The sequence below is a fragment of the Sciurus vulgaris genome (genome assembly GCF_902686455.1).
Source record: "Sciurus vulgaris genome assembly, chromosome: 3".
Classification (NCBI taxonomy): domain Eukaryota; kingdom Metazoa; phylum Chordata; class Mammalia; order Rodentia; family Sciuridae; genus Sciurus; species Sciurus vulgaris.
In genome coordinates, this window is record NC_136463.1 from 32,309,573 (window position 1) to 32,333,772 (window position 24,200).

Here is a 24,200-nt window from a genome sequence, read left to right on the forward strand (position 1 = left end):
AATCCAAATCCTATGTATGACTTCATTATTCCATTTCTTGCATTTCATCTGAATAGGAGAAAAGTGGAGTAAAAACCATGAGAGGTATTTTGAGATGTCACAATAAATAAGAAGTTCCTGTTAGCATTTTGGTAGGTAGTTTTGAGAGATGCTAAACATGGAGTGATACTGGAGGCCATACTGCCTAAGGAAGAATTTTCTTGCCAAAATTCCAATACATCCTACTGATAGAAAGTGCCTTTCAGCTCTCAGATTCTATGCATGGGTAATTTTAAATCCAGCTGTGTGTCAGGGAGGGGGAGGCTTTCTCTCATTGCTGACTGGGGATTCTTCTATTGAAAAATTTTAACAAGAACTGTACAGGGGGCTTAGGTGAGTCCACAGGTTGACCTGTTTCTGGTAGCAGCACCACAGTGATCCTGGGGATGCATCCTAGTCTGCACCTAGTGGTTCCTCATTGGCGCATGTGATTTTAAAAAAAAATTCAGTGGTCACTTCTAAGGATTAAATAAACATCATATGCAAATCACATGCCTGGCACATAACAAATACACATAACAATATATTCACTTGCTGACATTGAATCCCACTTTCCTCTTTGGGATTACTTTTGAGAAGAATTGATGCTAATCCATGTGAAGCATGATAAAAAGAACATAAATAGAAATCACAGATGTCCAGTATGATGAACCAACCTGCCTAATCCTGTACGTCAAACTTCTAGCTCCACGATAATATTGTTCCCTGTGTTCTTGGCACCAAAGAGTGGGGGGAGTCAAAGAGAAAATCTTTTGTAAGGTACAACTATTTTCTCCCATGATGAATGTAACAATGTTCACGTATTCCTATTATTACATTAAAATAAGCTAAAGCCAAAAACATGAAAAAAGTATACACCTCTTTAATTACACTGTGATAGCTGTAATCCCATGTGACTCCTAACCCCTGCCCTGCCCAGCACACATGCCCTCCCTAAGAAAAAGACAACCCTGGGGGATCCTGTATTTGCAGATCAGGTGAAGAATATGGGGCAGTCTGAAAGCTAAATCACTTTACACTTGCAAAAGGTTATAATGTTGGGGTGACTGGAGAGGCAGGGAACCGAATTGCTGTCAGGGGAACCTGGAGAGAGGGGCAGGGGGATACAAAGTTCTTCCTCATCTTCATCTTTCCACAGAATCTTCAGCAAAATATTCATTTTTTTCCCTTAAACTTTTATTTACTTGAACCTATTCCTTGAAGTTGGGTTCACCTTCAAGTTGGTTTTGAGTCAGGACAACTCTTGTTGGGTTTTTACACTGAAAAAGTGAATTCATGCCCCTCGTTGCTGCAGGATTGACAATGACCAAAGTGTTCATTGTGAGAGTCAGGCAGTCAATCCACATGGTGGAAGACAGTCATCTGGATACTATTTAGAAGGAAGAAGCAACAAATTTGGTTGTTTTACAAAAATGGTTGGTGAATATAAAAACAGAATAAGGCTATTAGCATAGTGCCATTTAAGTAAATGTAAAACATGATCATAATAATAAAAGCATTACATGTTTTAAAGGACACACAAAATTCTAGGATTCATGTTCAAAAAATGGTGGGATAGGAATATACAATAGAAGTAGAATATGGATAAATGGATAATGGATAGATGAATTTTAAAAATCAAACAAAAATGAGACGTCTTCAATGGACTAATGGTTACTGAATTGGGGGAAATGATTAAACTCACTGTCCCTACCAGCCCACCTCACCCTTTTCTTGTTTTCTTGTTACCACCCAGAAATTGGCAGTGACTATAAAATCAGTGCTCTCCTCTTGATTGTTCAGAGAGCTTGGAAAATGAATGCAAATTGTTAGGCCACTTGTGGTGAATTTGAAAAACTAGTTTCGCTGATTTTTTTTTAAAAGTTAAAATATATTTCAAAGCTAATCTGAAAAGTCTATGTAATATAGGACTTCAACTCTATGACATTCTGAAAAAGGTGAAGTTATGGAGACAATCAAAGATCAGTGTTGCCAGTGGATTAGGACAGATGAGCAAGGGAGACAGGAATGAATAGATGGAGCAGAGGAATATTTCAGGACAGTGAAGCGAAACTGTGTGATACTGTATAATGGATATCTGTTATTATATGGTTGTTAAAAGTTGTAATACAAAATCTATAACCTAAAGACAATGCAAATTAACAACTTTAGTTAATAATGATGCATCATTATTGACTTACCAATTTTAGTATCTGTGCACGTTTAAAAATGCTATTTTAAGGCAAAACATGGTACATGAGGACATAAAGCACAAGAAACAGGAAGCTTCATCAAATGGAGGATAAGGTGACACTCATGCTGGAAGACGTTGATATATTTTGCCTCCAGGTAGACCAGAACGGGGCTCCGAGCAGAACACGTTTTCTCAATAGAAAAAATGAAATAGATGGTTGTGTTGCTTATATAAGCCAGAGTTGTTTCTGCAAATACTCTTACATATGTCAACTTTGCCAAATAATTTTAGCTAAAATAATTTTAGCAATTATAGGATTCTGTGATAGGAGGGGATGAGGTATTCATTTTATTGATTTATTCATTGATTAAAATTTCCTGTGACATTTCAAAGCCAGAATAAGCACATCTCAAAGGCTGAGGCAGACAGGCAGAAATGATTTAGCCCTTGAATGATAACTTATATCTCTTTAATATTCCACATGTGGATCTCTTTCCTCCTTTACCAAGATAACTAAAAGGACTAACTGCTAAGGAGTCACTTGAAAGCAATGTGAAAGTATATAAGTGTGTGTGGGGGGGCGGGCGTTGTGGGTGTTGGTGGAGGCAGCAAGGTGGACGCGGAAATGGATCTTGCCATTAAGAAGAATATGATCTCCGCTACCTTGACAGGTGGTAAAGGAAGTGGGTATAGAACAATGTCCTAAAGAATTGTCTTGAAACCTTATCCAAGTCCACTAATCCCACCAGAGACTATCATGAAACCCACTCACATTACAAATCTTTCCTCAAGCTCTTTGACAGCAGAGCATGGAGCCAGGGGAGGGTCATGCATGATGACACATAACTGGCCCAAGAGACAGAACCATGCTTTGACACAGCTCAGCAGTGTCCACATTCACCATGTATCATTGTTACCCTCTCCGTCTCAGCACGCACAGGGTGGCAGATAGGCTCCGTGCTTGTGGAGGAAATTCAACTTCTTGCTCTTTTTTATCACCAGTAACCTCCATTGTCGTCACCATCACAATAGCAGTACCAGGAGAGCCTCTCATCTCTTTAGCATACCCTTAAAAATTATCTGAGGCTCTCCGGACCTCCAATTTTCCTGCCTTTCCAAAGTAAGGCACTGAATGGTTGATGTGGTTGCTGTGGGTGATTCAGCTTCTCCCTGGGTCTTCATGACAGGAGTCTTGCAGTGGAATATGAGATGCATTTCCCTGGGGAAACAAAGGCCAAAATTCTACCATCAGTCCCAATGGGCAGCTGTTCTTCAGTTCATTCAAGGTTGTGGGAGAGCTGACCTGGGAAGCAAACTACCATCTTTTCTCTAGGGGTGAATACAGTGTGAATTCCAATGAAATGACCTAAGGGAACCTGTGGGACACATTCTGCGGGTCATAGTCTCTGTCTTTGGGCCAATGGCTTTACTTTCAATGAGGGCAGCACAAATCTGCAGGAATCCCTGCTTCATTCTCTCACGTCTGGCCCAGTGGCAAGGGACATGGATCTTTAGCCTCTTTCTTTTTGTGAAACTAAATTTGGAGCTTCTCTGCTCACTCTCCAGTTTGCTACAAAGATCTATGCCTAGTCTTGTGTACATATTCTGTTCTAAGTTAATGCAAGTGAATCACTCAATAGCACCCAGGGAAGCTATTTCCACAGAATCTGCAAAAGTACTCATATACTCACAGTTGTGACTGCAGCTGATAGAAGAAGAAAGGAATGGTCCACCCAGGAGGCAGATGTTTTTCAAATGTCTCTTCCTCTGAGCTATTAATTTTTCTTTTACAGCTACAGTCGCAGAGTTCTTAATCTCTTCTTCTAATACCTTAAGATTCTTCTATTTCTTGAACCAATATAAAATTAATATGGAATGACATAGTTTTGCTATGAAGGTGGCAAATCCTAGCAATATCTCATTTTATACTCAAATAATATATATACCCATTTATTATGCCTGCTATACAGATAAAAGCACTTAAGACTAGGAAGACCTGAGAATTTGTTCAAGGTCACCTAGCTGGCAAGTGGCAGATTCCTAATGTGATTCCCGAAGCCAGTTTTCCCTGACTCCAAAGTGCATATCTCTGATCAATAAGCTACAATTATTTGGTGCCTTAACATTTTTTTTTGTTGTTGTTGTTGTTCTGGTTTTTGGTACCAGGATTGAAGCCAGGGGTGCTTAACCACTGAGCCACATCCCAAGCTCTTTTATTTTTATTTATTTATTTTTAATTTTTGAGACAGGTTCTCAAGAATGCTCACTAGGTTGTTTAAAGTCTTGCTAAGTTGCTGAGGCTGGCTTTGAACTCATAATCATCCTGCCACAGCCTCCAGAGCTGCTGAAATTACAGGCATGCACCACCATGCCTGGCTGCTTTATCATTTTTAATGAGCATCATTTTAAAGCTGTGGAACTATTTGCACTCCTATCCGTTCTGAAAGGTAAGCTGCACTGCACAGCCATTTTATCTTGACTTGGCAGCAGAGGACCTGGGAGTTTAAGTTGGATAGTGAACGACTCTGTCTCAGTCACCATGTGGCAACTGGTAATGAATGGAATAAGGACTTTGAACTCGAACAGTCCTGGAACTAGGGATGCCCTGACTTGATACCTGTAAAAACATCTCTTTTGTTCTTGGTGGTCTTACCTGTAAAATGGAGCAAAGAATACCTCCCTTGTAGGAAGCTCATTAGAGGGAAATTCAGCATCATGGTTAAAAATGAGCCCTGTCGAGTCAGATGGCTATTTAAAATGGTTTTGTGATTTTGAGAAGGTTATTTAACCAAGTTCTCTGTTAAAAGGGCATACCAATAATACCTCACTGGAAGAGTCATATAATCTATATGAAATAAGGTAAAATAACCAGCAAGGAACAAGTGCTCAGTAGATATAACAGTTATATTTGTGAATTGAGCTGCTATAAACATTGATGTGGCTGCATCACTGTAGTATGCTGATTTTAAGTCCTTTGGGTATAAACCGAGGAGTGGGATAGCTGGGTCAAATGGTGGGTCCATTCCAAGCTTTCTGAGGAATCTCCACGCTGCTTTCCAGAGTGGCTGCACCAATTTACAACCCCACCAGCAATGTATGAGTGTACCTTTTTCCCCACATCCTCGCCAACACCTGTTGTTGCTCGTATTCTCGATAATCGCCATTCTAATTGGGGTGAGATGACATCTTAGGGTAGTTTTGACTTGCATTTCTCTTATTATTAGAGATGTTGAACATTTTTTCATATTACATAATGGCGGGAGGGGGTAAGGAAAAAATGGAGGAACTTTGGATTGTGTAGCGGGATGTGAGGGAAGGGAGTGGGGGAAAGGAAAGATGGTGGAAGGAGACAAACTTCATTACCCTGTGTACAGGTACGATTCCACGAATGGTGTGACTACCTCATTGACAACAGAGAAATGAAAATGTGTACTCCATCTGTGTACAATGAATCAAAATGCATTCTGCTGTCATGTATAGCTAAATAGAACAAAAAATTTTAAAAAAATATATTTGTGGAATAGCGCACAACATGCCTAATAGACGACGGGCAATCCGTACGTGCTAACCCTCCCCATCACAGCATGTTCTGCCGTGGAGAACGTGCAAGTCAGGAAGACACCCTCGCCGGCTCAGTGGAGGCCCCTGCCCCGTGACTTTTCACTGCTTGAACACAGGCCTTTGGGAACCAGGTAAATGAAGGCTAAAGACGTCATTTTCAAATTTAATAAACATGCAGTCGCTCACAAGGGCATCTTTCATTCCCACTGGCAGTTACAGACAGTCTTCTCTCAATTACCTGTAGCTAATTTTAATACAAGGCCAGCTTTTCTCACCCCGCTCTCCACATTCACCCACGGCCTCCTCCTGAGTCCCTGGTGGGATCTGCTCAGAGAATGTAAACCCATATTAATATCATCCTGAGCAAAACATAATTAGAAAACTAAATCAGCAGCCACAAGAATAGCATAATGCCTTCCAAAGCCCATCTATTGAGCGTGCGAAATCTTAGGGCTGAAACATCTTCCTTTGCTTTAGATTATTCTCATTTGCTGTTTCCCTTTATCAGGATAGAAATCAAGAGGATTGCACGGCTGCCTGAATCCAGGGCTGGGGGTAGGCAAGGTAGAGCTGCAGCTCCGTCCAGCCCACTGCCTGTCACTGTGAGTCAGTTGTAATACACCCATACCTGTTCATCTGCATATTTATTGTCTATGGCCACTTTGGAGATGGACTGGCAGGATGGAGGAGTTTGGACATACACCAGATGGCCCACCAAGCCAAAAATATATACTCTCTGGCCCTTTGCTGAAGTTTGCTTACTCCTGTTCCAGTGAATCTGCAAAAGAGGTAGCCCCAGGAATAGCCCCCCAGCAGGTGTCTTCCCACCCAACACTGACAACTAGCCCCTGCCCCTAAGACCAGCAGATGGCCCGGGCTGCTGAGGAAAGGATGCTGGTGAAATAACCTCGCAGAGGGTGAGAGCAGAGCTGGGAGATCAGAGCTCCCCATGACCCTCCCGGACCCCCCTGTGCTCACAGCTCCTGAAGGGTAGAGGTTCTGGAAAGACTGGCTGCAGCCTTCATGATCTGGAGTTTGCCTTGGAGCCCATTTGATCCTTGTGGCGGGAAAACTGAGAGCTTGGGGTCAGAGAGTTCCATGAGCTTCGGCTCAAACATCATTTATCCAAGCCCCCATTAAGAGCTAAGCCCTCTTTTCAGATGCTAGAAGCACCCAAGAGTTAGGCAAGATCCTTGTTTTCAAGGAATTTCCAGGTGGGAACAGGGTAGGGACACGTTGCAGATCTGTGAACAGAAAAAGTGACGATTACATGACAAGAAATGGGATAATAGTCCCAGAGGGTCCGGCAACGCCGAGGAGAGGCACTCACACCAGAGTGTGGGAGAGAGACAGGGAGGGACAGAGCTGTGGGGCTCAGGGAGGCGTTCTAGAGCCAGAGAAGATTCTCACAGAATGAGTAGAACTCAGGAAAGCAAATAAAGGAGAGTGTTCCTGGCAATGAAATCACATATGGGTGTCACGTTCAATTTAGTATTCACGGAGTAGAAGCCAAAATGGGCAGCAGCAGAATTGGGGGTTCAGGATGTCAAGCAGGACCTCTCATGGGAGTCTATGCTAAGGCTTTATTTCCTATTATTAGTTTTCTCTCTCTGCTGTAACACATTTACTACAAACGTGGGACTTAACCAAGTGCATCGCTTTACAGTTCCAGGTCCTTACAGATCCAGTGCAAAATCAAGACGCCATTCCTTTTGGGAGGCTCTGGGTGAGATTTGCTTCCTTTTCCCTGGGCCTCTTGGCAGACTCCTGTTCCTTCCAGTTACAGGACAGAAGTTCCTGTTTTCTTGCTACCTATAAATGGAGGGTTGTTCCCAACCCTGAGAGGCTGTTACATGTTCTGACTTACAGCCCCTTTCCTCCGTCTTCAGAGAAGTCACTCCTGGGCTGAATGCCTGTTGAGTTGCCTCTCTCTGCCCATCTTCTGCTTCCCTCTTCCACTCCTGAGGTTAGCTTAGGCTCCCCTGCATAATCCAGAATAACCCCCAATTTAAAGTCAGTTAAGTTCCATCTGCAAACTTGATTCCCCTTTTCCATGGAACCAAATGTCCTCTTAGATTCTGGGGTTAGGACATAGACTAACGTGGGGTTAGGACTGCCTTTGGGGAATCGTCTTCTGCCAACCATACCTGACATAATAGAGAACCACTAAAATGTGTCATCAGGGGCATATGACTTGGTTGGATCTTACTTTTAAGATCACTTTATTGGCAAAGATGGTGGTGTGGAGGGGAGAATGCATAGCAAACACATCATCTGATGGCAGGTATCAGGAGGTAGCAGAAGGATCTATACTAATGCAGTTGCCATTGAATGCCATACTGGAGGTATTTGTAAGTCCTGCTGATTGGAAAAATGTAGGGAAGGAAGGGAGAGAGGGAAAGAAAGTTATGGGGTTATAGCCACAGTGAGGCTGCATGCTGGTAAGGAGAAGGGCTCCTTCCAGTCAGCATTGGGGAGTGTTAGCTGCAGTGTGGTGGTGTAGGACTGCCATCCCTATTATGGAGTCAATAAGAACAAGGCAGGGGGCTAACCTGACAGGACATGGATACTGATCCATTTATCTTGGGAAGGACTTGAGTTTAAGGGAATGAGGTGAAAGATGGAGAAAGACCCATCATAGGAACAAGGTAAATTTTCAATAAAAGCACAAGTTTAGAACCACAAGATTAGTGGAAGCAAGATTATCTTGACCCTGAGAGAACTGACGGCTAAAAATCAGATCTCCTTTCATAATATAACATTCTACAGCAGCAGGTCCTGGGGTCTGCTGTAAATGTCAAGTGGGCAGCCCCACGGGATTGGAGAGGCCATGGAAACAAAGTGCCAGTTGGTTCATCTCCCTGCTTCCAGTGAGGGTCCAACAGGGGGCTTGGTCACTGTTGCTTAGACCCTTTGACTCCTGGCTTCCTTCCCTGTGTATGCTCCTGAAATCAGGTCACCACTGTTTGGAGTTGGAAAGATTGTCTGACCTCCATATTGGGTTGTAAGGTGCTTCAGGTGGAACATGGATTGGCTGGCTGGATATTCAATGCTCTAACATTCAGAATATTGGTCAGTTGTGCTTGCTGTGTGAGTTGTCATTGGGTTGTCCCGCCTTTCGAGGTGTGCTAAGGTGCTGGTATCGTTCAATTAATTCACTCACATACTCATTCACCCAGTGAACAGACCTTTCTTGAATACCTCCTCTATGCCAAGCTGTCTGCTTTTATCATCGAACCTGCCATGCCCAGTATGGTTCTTTCCATTATTCATATTAACCATAGTGTTTAATTCCATCCATGATCTGGAGAACGCACAAGCCCCTTTAATATCAAGCTGCATGTAATAAACACCATTTTTATTCGAATTTGTTTTCAGAGGCAACTTAAGTGCAGACTTGATGCCAAGGAGCTCTGGGTTTGAACTGGTAACTGATTGGCAGCTGAGAGCTTCAGTAAATTTTTTAGCTTTAGCCATTGGTAAACTCACAATGTGTGTGTGTGTGGGGGGACCTTTGGTGAATTGTTGTAAGGTTCAAATGTATTTTTATTGGTATTCTTACCAAATCAATGTGGTGCATGGAATTTGATTTGAAACTGAACAACGCTAGACTGACAGCCTAAGGCAGCCTCCACTGCTTTTTACTTTTTCGGTCTTCTTTTGCTTCAGTCTGCCTACTAGCTAAATCCATGGGTGTCCACATCAGCAGGTTAATTAATATCATATGGTAAATTCCAAGGAAACATGTGGTAGGGGGAGTGAGGCCATGAAAGATTTCTCATCCTGCACCAATGAAAACTGGTGGAAAGACAACCAGCTAAAAGGCCCGAAAGCTGCCGGGTGCAGCACACGCCTGTCCAGCAACTTGGGAGGCTGAGGCAGGAGGATTCCAAGTTCAAAGTCAATGTCAGCAACTAAGCCAAGCCCTAAGCAACTTAATGAGACCCTGTCACAAAATAAAAAATAAATAGGGCTCGGGATATGACTCAGTGACTAAACATCCCTGGGTTCAATCCCTAGTACCACAAAGAAAAAGTCCAGAAGCTGAAGACCTGGTTCTGGCTTTACTCTGGGAAACTGAGTCACAGTTTCCTAATTTGTAAAATGAGAAATGATACCACTTCTTGGGGTTGCCTCCTGAAGTAAGTAAAATGATGCACATAACAATATGGCATATGCCTGAGCAGCTACTGGGCAAGGTAGGAGGTGCCCCACCTCCCTCATCTCAGTCCTCAGCTTCAATCTTCTACACAGCATCTCAGCCTAAGGATTCTCCAGAACTGAGCACATGCTACCTTCAACACATGACAGCCACCTCTGAGCCCTGGAGAGAGGTGTAGTTTTGTCTCAAAGAAACGTCCCCAGACCACAGCTGTGAGAAAATATATGCTTGATATGTTCTCCTCTTCTGTCGAAGTGCATGGCCCACTGATTTAAAATACTATGATGTTTTAAATGGGGAACACAGGGGGAAAAGCAGCATTTCAGGAGGGGGGATATGTTCAACTTTGCAGCTACGGCACATATTATTTTATCCTAGGGAGTTCAAGGGACTTTTTTGGGATTGAGACTGAGAGTTGTATAAAAGCGGAGCTAACTTGATGGATCCGCATCTGCTGAGCAGGGGGCCTGCCCTTTTCTCACCTCCAGAGAAGTGATTTTTCATCAGAGGAGAAACCTGTCATGCTTGGAGCTGCCAAGCCATAAATTCCTTTCCTTCCAAGTTGCTAATAGTTTTTCTCGCCACCTTGCCCGATAATCCAGAATAATTGTTATGAAATATGGGTTTGTTCTGTCTCTCCCAGCTGCGGCCCCTCTGTCCTCTGCAGGTCCTGGGGAGAGACCAAGGCTCTGTTTTTGTCACTGGGTGTTCATTAGGAGAACAGCAGATGCTGTTACCAAGAACGTGACATCCTGATGAAACCAGAGGAGCCACACAGCAGCCCTGAAATCTGAGAGCCACCTGCCCCTCCCACCCAGAACCCATCAGCAAGTAGCCTCTGGTTTATTTAGAGCGTTCTCTTTCTGGAGGAGACAGACAGAAAATGACTCCTTTTTAATCATAAGGATGAAAACGCTCTCCTTCACATGCTTTTACTTATTGCAGAGAAATATATTGAGCATTTGAAGTCGTTCATCAGAATACTGGGTTAAATGAGCAAAGTGACTTACATATTTTATGAAAGTCATCGTTAATTGGAATTGACTGAAGGGATGATTTTTCTGCAGAGAATATCAGGAGATGTTGGGTTGAGGGAAACTCTCGAGTGTGGCTTAACTAGTATCCTCCTGCTCCCTAGGCAAAGTGTATTCTGATCAGTGGCCATGAGAATTTCCTGCCCAACACAAGATCCTACCACATCTTAGAAAGCTCCAAGTAAGGCTTGCCAAGTCTCTTCAACTCCTGACGTCACTCCTGAAAATTCAACATGGTTACCTTAATGGCTGCCAAAACCATTTGTTAGCCTCATCTCCATGATGTACACCCAGGTTGGGGGTCCAGTTTCTTAGTCTGCATCTAAGTGACATCTTGCTACCTGGTCCCCAAATTCTATAATGGTAATTATATGCACCATGGCTACCCTGCAATGATGGATAGTCACTGGACACTGCATGTAGTTATCTATAAGGTCTAATTGGGACCAACTGTGGTAGGAAAACGCAAGGCCTCTAGAAGAACCTGATGTAAAGTTGAAGACAAATCCATGCCCCAGAAGCTCAAATGTAAAATGGTTTATAAAGTTCAATTGGCTTTTTTAAAACAAGAAGGAGAAGCATCTTTGGCATATCCAGCTCTAGTCTCAGCTCCTGACTCCCCTGAATAAGCATGTACTTCACTTTTGGTTGCCAGTCACCTGAAACTGAAAGTTGGCAAGTCAGGACCTGAGAGTATTACCTTAACAATTGCTTGAACGATGATTTCTGCATTATAGTTAAAACCCAACGATTTAATTCCAATTTTCATAGCTTAATAGGTGGAGTGCATTGCGTCTAGTGATTCGGTACTAAATTAGCTGAGGATTTCAGGTAACTATTTCTGAAAAAGTGCCAATACCTAAATTAGGCAGCTAATATTTATTGAGCTCTTCCCCGGTCCCAGGCATTAGGTTAAGAGATTTGTACGGCTTATCTCATTTAATTCGCAAGCCTCTGAAGTAAATGCTATTATTATCTTTCATTTTATAGATGAAGAAAATAAGTTCTGAGTCAGGACTTAAGCCTGGGATATCTGGCACCAGCCTTGTATCTTAATACCCAAGATAAAACATTTCCTCCTGCAAGATCGGCTCGGCCACATTCTGTCTTTACTGATTCTCACGTATCCCAGGTGGTTGTGCTACACCTAAATGACTTATTGAGCAGAAGATTGAAGGTCAGGGTAAGGGCAATTCCCAGACTTCACTTTGACCAACTCTTTTGTCATCTTCTGTATACAATGTCACTGAAGGGAATTTGAAACCCAAATCTTTTCCCCATCATTATAATGAACAAAGATGAAAACTTTTAAATTTGCAGAAAATAGGAGGAGAAATTAGCTCTAAAGTTCCATTTCTTATTCCCTGCCCCCCCAAATCTCAGCGTGTTCAACATGATCCCCTCTGGCAGCTCTCTTAACTGTCCAGGTGACATTTTCTCCATTGGGGTCATCCATTTATTCCTTTCTGCTTTTCTCCCTCTGACAAATCTTTCTTGTTCTTCAAGATTCAGCTTAAAGGTCACATCCTCCAAAAGGTCATCCCTGAACCCTAGACCACATCAAGTGGACCTCCTTTTATCTGCCCCCCATGGTAACATCGTAACTGCTGTTTCCACACCAGGATATGTAGTTCTTACTTTTGTGTGTCTTACTTTTATGTGTACACTTAACACATAGCCCAGTGGCAGATATGTCATGGAGAATTAATCAACACATTCCTACATTGGCCAGGTGGATTCGGTCTGCTTATGAGTAGAGTCCCCCTCTGCTTAGCCTTAGTTATTAGTCACTTGGTGACTATACAGCACATGTCACGGAAATATAAGACTGGAAGGGATGGCAGATAAGCTAATCCAACCCCTTCTGTGTGTAGATAAAGAAACAGGCTGAGTGGATTGAAGAGCTTCTCCACAAGGTCTTCTGGATGTTCAAGAACAGACTAGAATGGAACCTAGAATGCCTGCCTGCTGAGCCAGAGGTCTCTGCCATTTTGCCAGAGTTCCCCCACCTTTCCCAACGGACACTTGAGAGATCCTCAAAGTAAAAAATGAAAAGCAAATTCATTTCCCACGTTTCATTGGACGCAACCCACAGTTGTGATCAGGGCCCCTGGTCACCCCCAATGCTCAGCCACTATTCTTGAAACCTGTTTCAAAATTCAATTGTTCCAATGTATTTTTTTTTACTTTACTTTTCCTCAAATAATGTTGTACACAAAAAGACATTTAAAAAGCATCAGAGACAGTTTCTTGTCTCCAAATGGGAAATCAAGGACAATGACCACAAGCAAAATTCTCATTTCAGCCAGAATGTTGATTTCCAATAGATCTATTCAAAGAAAGAAAGAGGCTGTTCCTCTCTTTGGTAAAATACACATAGCTCACAAAGAATTTTTTTGATAGAAATGATAGCAAACAATGACAGTCACGCAGCCTGGAGTCACTGAAATGTAAGAGTAGGCCCACCGGTTACTAAGAAATTGAAACATCCCTTTAGAAGTTAAGTCCATATGATCTGTGCAACACATTGACAGAGACACAGGGCATTGGAGAGAACTGGACCCTGAGAGCAGAATGATTTGCTTTAGTTTAGCTTCATCATATAGCAACTCTGTGGCCTTTGGCAAGAGATTTGATTCTTTTAGTCCTTTTCATTAATTCTAGAAATATTTAATGAGCATCTACTTGCTTGGTGCAGGCTCTTTTCTCACACTGGTTAAGCAGTGTTGAGTCAAGAGTTACAAAATAAACTTCTTTCTTCAAGTTTACATTTTCATACAGAGAGATTTGAGACAACACGCAAAAAATAGAAAATATATATTATTTAGTGATTTGTATTATGGAGGACAATTCTGTTGTGGGAGGACATGCTGGGAAGGGAGCAACTTTAAATGGAGTGATCAGGGAAGGTGTCACAGAGAAAGTGACATCAGAAAGAAGTTTGAAGGGATGAAAAAATTAATCAGGAAGGTACCTGGAATTAGAGTACTCCAGGCAAGAGAAAAGGAAGTTCAAAGGCCCTGGGCTGAATTGTATGGATCAAAGACTGAGCAGGAGCCCTGTGTGTCTAGGGCACTGGGAATGTTGGGGAGAGTAATAGAACAACTTAACAACCTAGAAGAAGAGGTGAGGCAGAACACTGGGCTTCATAGGGCCTTAATTAGAGCACTAATCTCCAGAATTCATAAAGAACTCAAAAAACTTTAGACCAAGAATACAAATAACCCAATCAATAAATGGGCTAAGGAAATGAGCAGACACTTCACAGAAGATCTACAAGTGATCAACAGATACATGAAAAAATGTTCAACATTTCTAGTATAAGAGAAATGCAAATCAAAACTACCCTAAGATTCCATCTCACCCCAATTAGAATGACTATTATCAAAAATACAAGCAACAATAGGTGTTGATGAAGATATGAGGGGAAAGGCACACTCGTACATTGCTGGTGGGGTTGAAATTGGTGCAGCCACTCTGGAAAGCAGCATGGAGATACCTCAGAAAACTTGGAAAGGAACCACCATTTGACCCAGCTATCCCACTCCTTGGCCTATACCCAAAGGATTAAAATCAGCATACTACAGAGATACAGCCACATTAATGTTCATAGTAGCTCAATTCACAATAGCTAGATTGTGGAACCAACCTAGATGCCCTTCAATTGATGAATGGATAAAGAAACTGTGGTATATATACACAATGGAATATTATTCAGCCATAAAGAAGAATAATATTATGGCATATGCAGGTAAATGGATGCAGTTGGAGAATATCATGCTAAGTGACATAAGCCCATCCCACAAAACCAAAGGCTGAATGATTTCTCTGATAAGTGGATGGTGATACATAATGCAGGTGGTGAGGAAAATCAAGAATGGAGGAAGGATGGAGGAAAATGAGGGGTGCAGAGGGGTGGGGGGAAGGAAAGATAATAAAATGAGACAAACCTCATTATGCATGATTACACAAACAGTGTGACTCTACTTCGTGTGCAATTAGAGAAACAAAAGTTGTACCCCATTAGTGTACAATGAATCAAAATAAAATAAATAAATAAAAAGCCATAATATGGACATTTTAAAACATTTTTAATTTAAATTATTATATCGTAAATTGACAACTTAGGATTACATATATTTATGGAGTAAAAAGTGATGCTGATTTATGAATACAATGTGCAGTAGTTAAATTTAGCTAATTATCACATCCATCACCTCAGATACTTACCATTTTTCTGTAACAAGAACATTAGAAATCTATCCTATCGGCCATTCCAAAATGTATAATCCAATATTATTAACTATATTCGCCTCACCATTGGTTTTCTTTTCTTTTCTTTTTTTTTTTTTTTTTTTTTTTTTTTTTTTTTCTTTTTCTGAGTGAGCTTTGGGAGAGTTTTAGCAGAGGAGTGTTGTGATCTGACTCCAGGATTGGACAGAGCCCTGTGCACTGAGAATAGACTGTAGGAGGGGAGAGACAGAAATGTGCCCAACTGTGAAGAGGTTACTGACGTTATCCACAAGTGGCATTATGGTGGCCTGGACCAAGCGAGCAGCTATGGATAAAGTGAGAGGTGATCAGATTCTGGATATGCTTTGCCAACCCACTGAATGCCGAGTTTGGGGAATATACATCAAGAATAACTTCCTGGTTTTGACCTTAGGGATTAGAAGGATGGAATTGTCATTAACAGAGATGAAGAAAACTGTGGGAGGAACCGGTGAGTTGAAAGCAACAGGTAGTCAGTTGGCCCTGGATATCTCAAATTCAATATGCCTGTAAACTATCAAGAGAAGATACTGATAGGCCATTGGATAGACCGGGAAGGGAAAGACCTAGACCTTAGATTATAGTCTGCCTCTGGATGTTTGTTGAAGCTATGAGACAAAATGAGATCACTCAGGCCAGAGTGGCTGCCCATGGACCAAGGCCTTAGGTGCTCCACGTGATGTGGTGGGTGATAAAAACAGTCAATGTCTGGGAAGTGCTCATCCTATACACAGGCCCTGTTCTAAGTACTTTCATATAGTAACTGTTTCCACTTTTGAGACAACTTCGCAAAGCAAGAATTGTCATTGCCCTTATCTAATAGAGGAGAAAACCAGAGGAAAGAGGTGAAATGATTTTACCAAGGTCATATGCCTGCTGAGTTGCATAGTTAGGATTCCAACCCAGGCTTCCTGGTTTCTGAGGCTGTCCTTCAAAACCCTAACACTGCCTCTCTGTGACTAGAGGAGAGAGGCCACCCACAGGGGAGACTGACAAGGGACCACAAAAGAGGTAGAAGGAAACCAGAGCGGTGTGGGGTCCTGGGACCTGAAAACATTTTGAGAGGAAGGAAGAAGGAAATGGTCCCCTGCACCAACGGATGCTGGTAGGCAAAGAAAGATGAGGACTGACACTAGCAATATGGAAGTTACTGGTGACTTTGACAAGAGGAGTTTGGTTGAGAGGTGGCAGGGAAAGCCTGGTTGGGATGAGCTCAAGAGAGAAGAATGGTTTCTATAATGAGTTTTGACAGCTCTAGAGAGGATTTTTGATTTATAGGGGAATAATTACTGGACAGTAACTGGAGGTGAATATGAGATCAGTTGAACATTTCTTTTAAAGATAGGAGAACAAATAGCCTAAAGCCAATGAGATGAAGCAGCAGAGAAGGAAAACTGGTGGTGAAGAATGATAAAAAAGTTTTGCTACCGTGATGTCCTTGGACAGGGGAGAGGTGACCTGAGATGAGAAAATGGACCATTCATCCTCAGTAAAAGGAGGGACTGGGGTGTCTAGGCACTGGAGCTGGTAGTTGGGCTAATGTGGTGGTGGAACTTGATGAACATTCTCTTCTGATTGCTTAAATTCTGATGTCTTGGTTTTCCCATACATCAGCTAGAAATTATCTCATTTAATCCTCACAGTCCAAAATTACTAGGATGATTGAGCGAAATGACCTATACAAAATGGTACCATGATGTCTGACATAATCTATGAGATCAAATTTGAGCAATCCCTTCCTATTTCTCCTTATTGGTTATTACTGTGATTAGTAATTACTAACATTCATGGAGTCTTTACAATGTTGCTGACAGTGTTCAGGGTACCTGGTCTACATGCTTCAGATGTGGTGTTTCCTTGTTTATAAGATCTCATTGAGGCTTTCCAAGCTCTTGGAAGGAACCAGTGCGTAACTGGGTTGATTTACTTCCTTTTCTCTTCAGCTTTTCTTCCTGTCTTAAATTCCTTTCATAGATATGATATCCCTTCATTAATCCCTTCCCACAACAGCAGACTGCCTCAGCAACTTCTTGGATCCAGGTTTTTAGCAATTGTTCACTCACCCTGATTCATCAAGACAGACATGTCTGGACACAGAAGCACAATTCTCATCTAAGTTGCTTTGTGGGGTAGACTGGAGCCTGGTGGACAAGGCTAAGTCACATGCCAACTTTGCATCTAGTTTAAGTTGGCAACATTGAAACTATCTTAGCATGGTAGGAATTCCCCCAGAAAGTAACTAGGGTTTAACCAACGCTGAGGCTTAGCACACGCTGTCTTCTACTGCTTTTGGAGCGATGGGAAGAAGGAGAGGAGCCAGGGATGAGCTGTCCCTGAGCATCAGGGACTAGAGGCTAGAACAAGAGTGCCTCAGAGGTCCACTGGGCTCCTGGGTGTTTTCATCACTCACATATATTCCCTTTTACTTTTTGATGTGAACACCTATTTCTCTACTAAGACTCCTCTTGTCGAACCTGTCAGTAATGAGCAACCCCAGTGCACAAGAAGAAGAAGAAGAACCTCAGTGAGCACCAATCTTCACTCTGTTCTCACAGGCTGTCTAAGGAAAAGCAACAGAAGTTGGTGTCTCCTCACTCACCGATTTTGACCAGTCTGTACTTGGGTTTCCCATATCTGGGAAACAGACATCCCACGATTCTTACCTGTTTGAACCTGGGCAGGGCTGCCCTAAATATGTAAAGTACCATAATCTTTTCCCCCAAGGAAACGATTAATTACATGGACCGTTGGAATGATCCTGACGTTTGATAATAAAACCACAAGGTTTTATTAAGAGATGAAGGGTCCTCAGTATGAACTAACATGGCTGCAGTGTGAGAAATCTTTCTGGGAGTTAGACAGTACCTGGTAAGGGACATCCATTGAATGAGATGCTTTATATGAACCCTCTCATGTGAGGGCTAAGTAGTATTATTCCTAAGGTACTGGTGAAGAAAGAGGCTCAAATGGGGGGGGGGGGGACTTTGTTAAAAATCACACAACCAATAAGAGCTGAAGTACACATTTGAACCTAGGTGTACCTAAATGTATATAAGTCCTGGTCTATCTAAAATCCTTTAACCACCAAGTGATTTTGCTTCTTTATTGATTTCAACAGCACTAAACTTGTCTAAGAGTTGTGGAAACCCGTGGTGTTAGGCTTTTGGATGCCCATATGGCTTTACCTGGAGTCATTCTGGAAGGTACAAATTCATAAATAATGTGTCTTCAACCTGGTTAGGCTCCTGGGGCCAATGGGAGACAGACAATCTCCAGCTTAGTGAGGTATCATTGAAAGTAAATGTGTTCCTTGGTAGTCTTGGGTTGCCATCCCCTGGAGTGTGTAGATGCGATCAGTTGTCAGCTTCAGGTCTGTTGTTTCTCTCGCCAGAAACCCAGACGGTGGAAGATGACAGCCCCAAAGACCTGCCTCTGTTAGGGGAGCAATCAAACTCGGATAATGACATAAATGAGTCGGTGTTCTTCTGGGGAATCTCAGACAAAGCAGCCCAGAGGAAAACCATCTCTGCCGATGAAGGTTCTTTTCACTTGCAACAGGAGAAGCAGCAGCCGCGACCGGAGCCGGTGCACAGGCTGGGGAGTGGTAAAGGGAGGCTGAGGCTGCCGCGTGTGAGTAGCATTTGATGATTTCTCTGCAGCTGGGGATGGGATGCTGGGGAGGGGGCTTGGCTGTGAGGGGGGCGTGCGTGTGCAGGTTGGGGCTTTTTCTGTGTCTGGGGCTGAGAACAGCAATTTACACAGCTAGTAAGTGAATGTGGGGGTCTGCCCTCCTCTTCCAAAGGAGGTACAGGAGTGTGCTCACACGCACTTGTATTTTCTCTGCTTGCTGATTGTGAAACGTGTAAACAGCAGGTGGGGAATATTTTCTTTTTGTTTTCTCTTTCGTTTCTTCATCTTTGAGAGTGGGCTGCAGGACCTAAAGACACTTCAGCCCAAAAGAGCTTTGCAGGCAGGAGGACTCTCCAGGGATATCCTTTCCCAAGTTTCTTTTGCAGATGTGTGGATCTCTGTCGCCTTGCCACCCAGCTGCTTCTCCTGGGTGGGGTGTGTGCTGGGGGGGTGGGGTGCTCATATCCCTTTTTCTGCAAAAGAGTGAGGGTGACTTTTGTAATCGCTGGTTCTCAGCTCCAGGTGTCTGTAGTATAAAGCACAGCACCAAATTCAACAGGATTTAACCTCTCAGTTGCTACTGTTCAAAGAGTTCAATGAGTGCAACCCAGGTAAGGAAAAGCATCAGCTCTGCGTTTAATCCATCCTCTCAACCCAGGGCAAAGACACGGGTTCCTCAGCATCAATACCATTTTGAACTTTGGGAAAGTTTTTGTTGCTTTTGTTCATTTGTATTTTGTGTGTGTGTGTGTGTGTGTGTGTTTTAACCAAGCCCTAGAATTTACTGTCTGTGAACATTGGATAGATTGAAGTTGAAAAGGGACAGAAGAGAATCATTTTACTTTAAAGCACCTGCACAGTCAGCGTCAGGTTTTCTTAGTATAGTGAGTATGCTAGTGAGCCACTGTGTACCTTTAGACAATAGTTGTTACTGGTGCTAAATAATGTGCTGGACAGAAGTGTGGAAGGAAGCATGGAAGCTTCTAGTTGTCTGAAGCTGCAGGGCAGGTGCACACACGTGCGCGTGCACACACACACACACACACACACACACACACACACACCCTTCTTTCTTTCAAGGCTTTGATGCTGCTGAGCACGTCATGCATGACATCTGTGGTAAAAACATAGGAATTCATCTTCTCCAGGAGGAGGGGTAAGAGGAGAAGGTGCGAGCAAAGGAGGGGTGCCTCACTTATCCTGAGAATCAGTCTTGAGCAGCTGTGTGTAAGGAGTGTGGAAGAGTCTGAGGTGCTTCATGCTGGGACTTGGCCTGGGGAGAGCGATCAGCCAGTTACTTGGGGGCACAGTGCCACACTCTTATGCTGGAGGGGCAGAGCCCCAGATCCCAAGTTGCTAGGGGATATGCAGTGAAATACGAACCAGGGCAGGGGAGTTGGGGAAAGGAAAGAGCCACCTGTCTGCTGCACGGAATCCTTCACCCAGGCAGCTCTTTCCAGCTGTTCTCATACCAGGGCACATCAGGATAGGAAGGTGAGCTGCTTAGACCTGCGAATAAACAGCAAGAGCCTCAAGTGACCATCCCATTAGAAAGGGTTCCATATCTGGGGCCATCACAATATCTGTACAATAGCATGCCCTCACAGGCAAGCCGAGAAGATCTAAAGTAAGCAATCCAGGAGAGCCAAAGAAATAGGGCAAGATGAATGATCTGACAGCTCTGCTTTGGCATTATGTATTTTTGCCATTACTAGTAACGATACATTGCAGAAACATTACAGAGTGACTAGTCTCACCTCTTAGCGCCTCTGTTGTTCTCCACGTTCTCTCCAGCGTTGTCTGTGTATGCCTTGTTGACACCATTGTAACCACAGACCAGATGCACTCATTCCCCAGTGTGATTTCATCCCACTTTCCTGTATTTCAGTACAACTTTCATATGGCTATTCCATTGTGGCTGGATTAAGTGGATTAAACCCTTAGTGGGTGTGCCGTAATCTATTTAGCAATTGTGGGGGATTTAAATTGCTTCTTTTTTGTCCATAATTGTGAGACTGCTATGAATATTACTGCAGCCTATGCATCTTTACTTCCCTTGAAAAAAACATTGAAAGGAATGAATTCTCAATATTCATGTTACTTGGGTAAAAACAATGTTTTTTGTTTATTTTTCATGGCTATGATTATTTTGCTTATTTTTCATGGCTATTACCAAATTATAATCTGGAATGTAATTTTATTGTCCAAAACAATCATTATCCAGTCTAAAATAACATCAGTTTATCTTTATGTATAATGTACCTTAAGCACATAAGAGTCTTCATTAATTTTTTTTTCTTCCTAAATTAGAAGCCATGAAAAGGTAATGGAAAGGTACTGGTCACTTTTTCTTTATTCTTTTCTGGTACCAGGGATTAAACCCAGGGAGGGTGCTTAACCACTGAGCCACATAGCCAGCCCCCCTCTCTTTTATTTTACTATTATTTTTTATTTTGAGACAGAGTCTTGCTAAGTTGCTGAAGCTGGCTTTGAAGTTGCAACCCTCCTACCTCAGCCTCCTGAGTTACTGGGATTACAGCCATGTGCCCCCATGCCCAGCCCCTGTCACTTTTTTGAAACTGGCATTTGAGTCTCAAGGGGCCAGGTAGAGTCACCCTTCGGGAGGCAAGCCCACAGCTTCTCGGGTTCCCCACTGTGAGGAAGCCACACTGCTCTGCTCTGCAGCTTCCCCTGGCCATGTCTGTCAGGGGTGGAGAAGGGATAGCCTCTACCAGGCCACTCAAGGAAGTCAGGTGCAGGGGTTGCTGGAGGCAAAGTCGGCCTAGAATTATCTCCAAGCCCTGGAGCTCAATCCTGGAAGACTCCCAGGAGCCTTCTGTCTTCCTCCCCTATCCTGACAGAGTCAGCAGAGCAGTAAACTCATTTCTTGAGCAGGATCTGAAGCTGGTGCCTGGTGGGGGTGGGACTGGTGTCCTTGGGAAGGTGAGGACTAGCAAATTTCTTAGCGGGTGGGGGACAAAAGGAACATGGTTTATTATCTCCACCACATGAAAGGGGGCAGGGGATTCTGAACACTGATCCCTTCCCAATAAAAACTTCTTTTCAGTTCCTACCTCCTGTAAAGATAATGTCATTGACAATTCATGTTCTCTTTTCTTTCTTCCTCCCTTGTATCTCCGGTGAGGAGATGAATCTGTGCTCGCCTGACCTCCCGTGTAGCTCACTATAAATTGTTTCAGTGCTAATCTCTTTTGTTCATTCAATAATTATTTGTGCAAAGGCCAAGAGTGCCCGATGGGAACCACACTGCCGCTCAGCATGCATTTACCCACCCTGACCTGCACAAGTGGGAAATAAGTGTGTCCTGGAAGCGAGATTTCCCTTCCATAGATAAGCAGATCAATGAGGTTTTTTTAGAAGCATTATTGACTTTCTTAGTCTGCAAAGGCTTATTGGGAGAGATGTGTCTTCACCAAACTGGGGGCCACTGGAAGCCAGACATGGATCTGAGTGTCAGACCTAGCTGCTCCTTCAGAGGGCTGGCAGACCTAACAGACTGGGTAAAGCATTTGCTCTTTAAGGAAAGGACAAAAAACTTGGAAGTTAAAGTACAAGTATTTAGGCAAGACATTCAGAAGGACTTCCCATATGCTAACATTCCTCAGTCTTTCTTGTCTTACTGGCTTATGGTCTAGCTTTCCAAGAAGAGCAAGTGTAGTTTGGAATTTCTTCTCAGCTGCATCGCTAGTCCTCCATCCAGCAAAATTATTCCTACTTGCAGGTCTGCCCTGTGCTAGGCCACGCCTGACATGCTTTTCTTTCCATTGTTTCATTGCATCCTCATGACAACTCCAAGCGGTTTGTACTATTACTACTCTCCTCTTATGGATTTTAAAATTGAGAGACAAGTAGGGTCTTGGAGACAGGGTCTTGTGTTTGGGGCCAGGGAGTAAGGGAGGGACATTGAGGCTTAGAACGCTCAGAAGTCAGAACCACGGCTGGAGCCAGAGAGACGCGCTCGCCGGGCAGTCTGCTCCTCCTCCCTTGATTGTGGATGCATGTTGGCTGGGACAATGACTGACAGTCTCAAAGAACGCCGAGACACTGCGGAGCAGCTGAAACACACTGCCAACAGCAGTGATGAGGATGGTGATGTCCATCAATGACAGACCCTATGCACCATGCACCCAGCACTTGTTACCCAAGTTTTATGCAGGCATTTTGATTTCATCGTCACTGCTGCCTTGTGAGACAGCCACCATCCCTAGTCCCATTTCATCAAGGAAGTGGTTCAGGTTCTGCCGTGTTAATGGCTTGTCCCAGGCCAGGAGCTAGTGAGTCTGACTTGGATGTCTGGCACCTCTGCCTGACCGCACCTTACTGAGGTAGTTAACAGGTTAATGCAGCACCAATGGCGGGGATGGGAACATCGAAAGATGTCCTAGGGACTGTGGAGCTGGGCTCAACAGCCTCTTCTGATCCATTTCAATTTCAAGTTCTGGGGTGGCTTTTAGATGACCCCTGATGCTGCAGAAAAACATTGAGGTCTCAGCCCATTCCTACTAGTGCCCCGAAGGCAAGCTCCTAAGGGAAGAAGGTCCCAGAACAACATCACTTTCAGGCAAGTCATTGGTGTGCCTGTACGGAAAACCAGTCTCCGCCAAGCACCTGCTCTCGTGCCGTGCGCTGGACCTGCTGTGTCCAACATGGAAGCCATTAACCATGTGTGGCCATGGAGCTCTTGGGATGTGGCTAGTCCCAATTGAGGTTTTGCCCAAGTGTGAAAGTACACACTAGACTTTAATAGTTCAGGACGAAAAGAGAATATCTCAATAGATTGGTACCAGTTACGTGTTAAAACAATAATGATTTGGACATAATGGGTTACATAAAACATTATTAAAATAAATAGACCCTGTTTCTTTTTTTACTTTCTAAAGAAACCGTGGTAGACTGCACACACTATGAAATGCATCATCTTAACTATTTTTAGGTATACAGTTCATAGTGTCAAGTACACTTACATTGTTGTGCAAACATCTCCAGAACACTTTATCTTGCAAAACTGAAACTGTGAAGCCATTAAATAGCCTCCCGTCCCCCAGCCCCTGGGAATCACTATTCATTTTCTGTCTTTACAGATTGAACTTTTCTAGTGAAATGTGAGTAGAAGTATTGCAGCATTTTTCTGTATTTGTAACTGGCTTATTTTACTTAGCATAATGTCACCAAGGTTCATTCATATTTTAGTGTGTGTCTGAATTTCTTTCATTTTGTATGTATTTATTTATTGTGTGTGTGTGTGTGTGTGTGTGTGTGTGTGTGTGTGTGTGTTACTCAGGATTAGCCCTTGAGCCCTTGAGCTGCA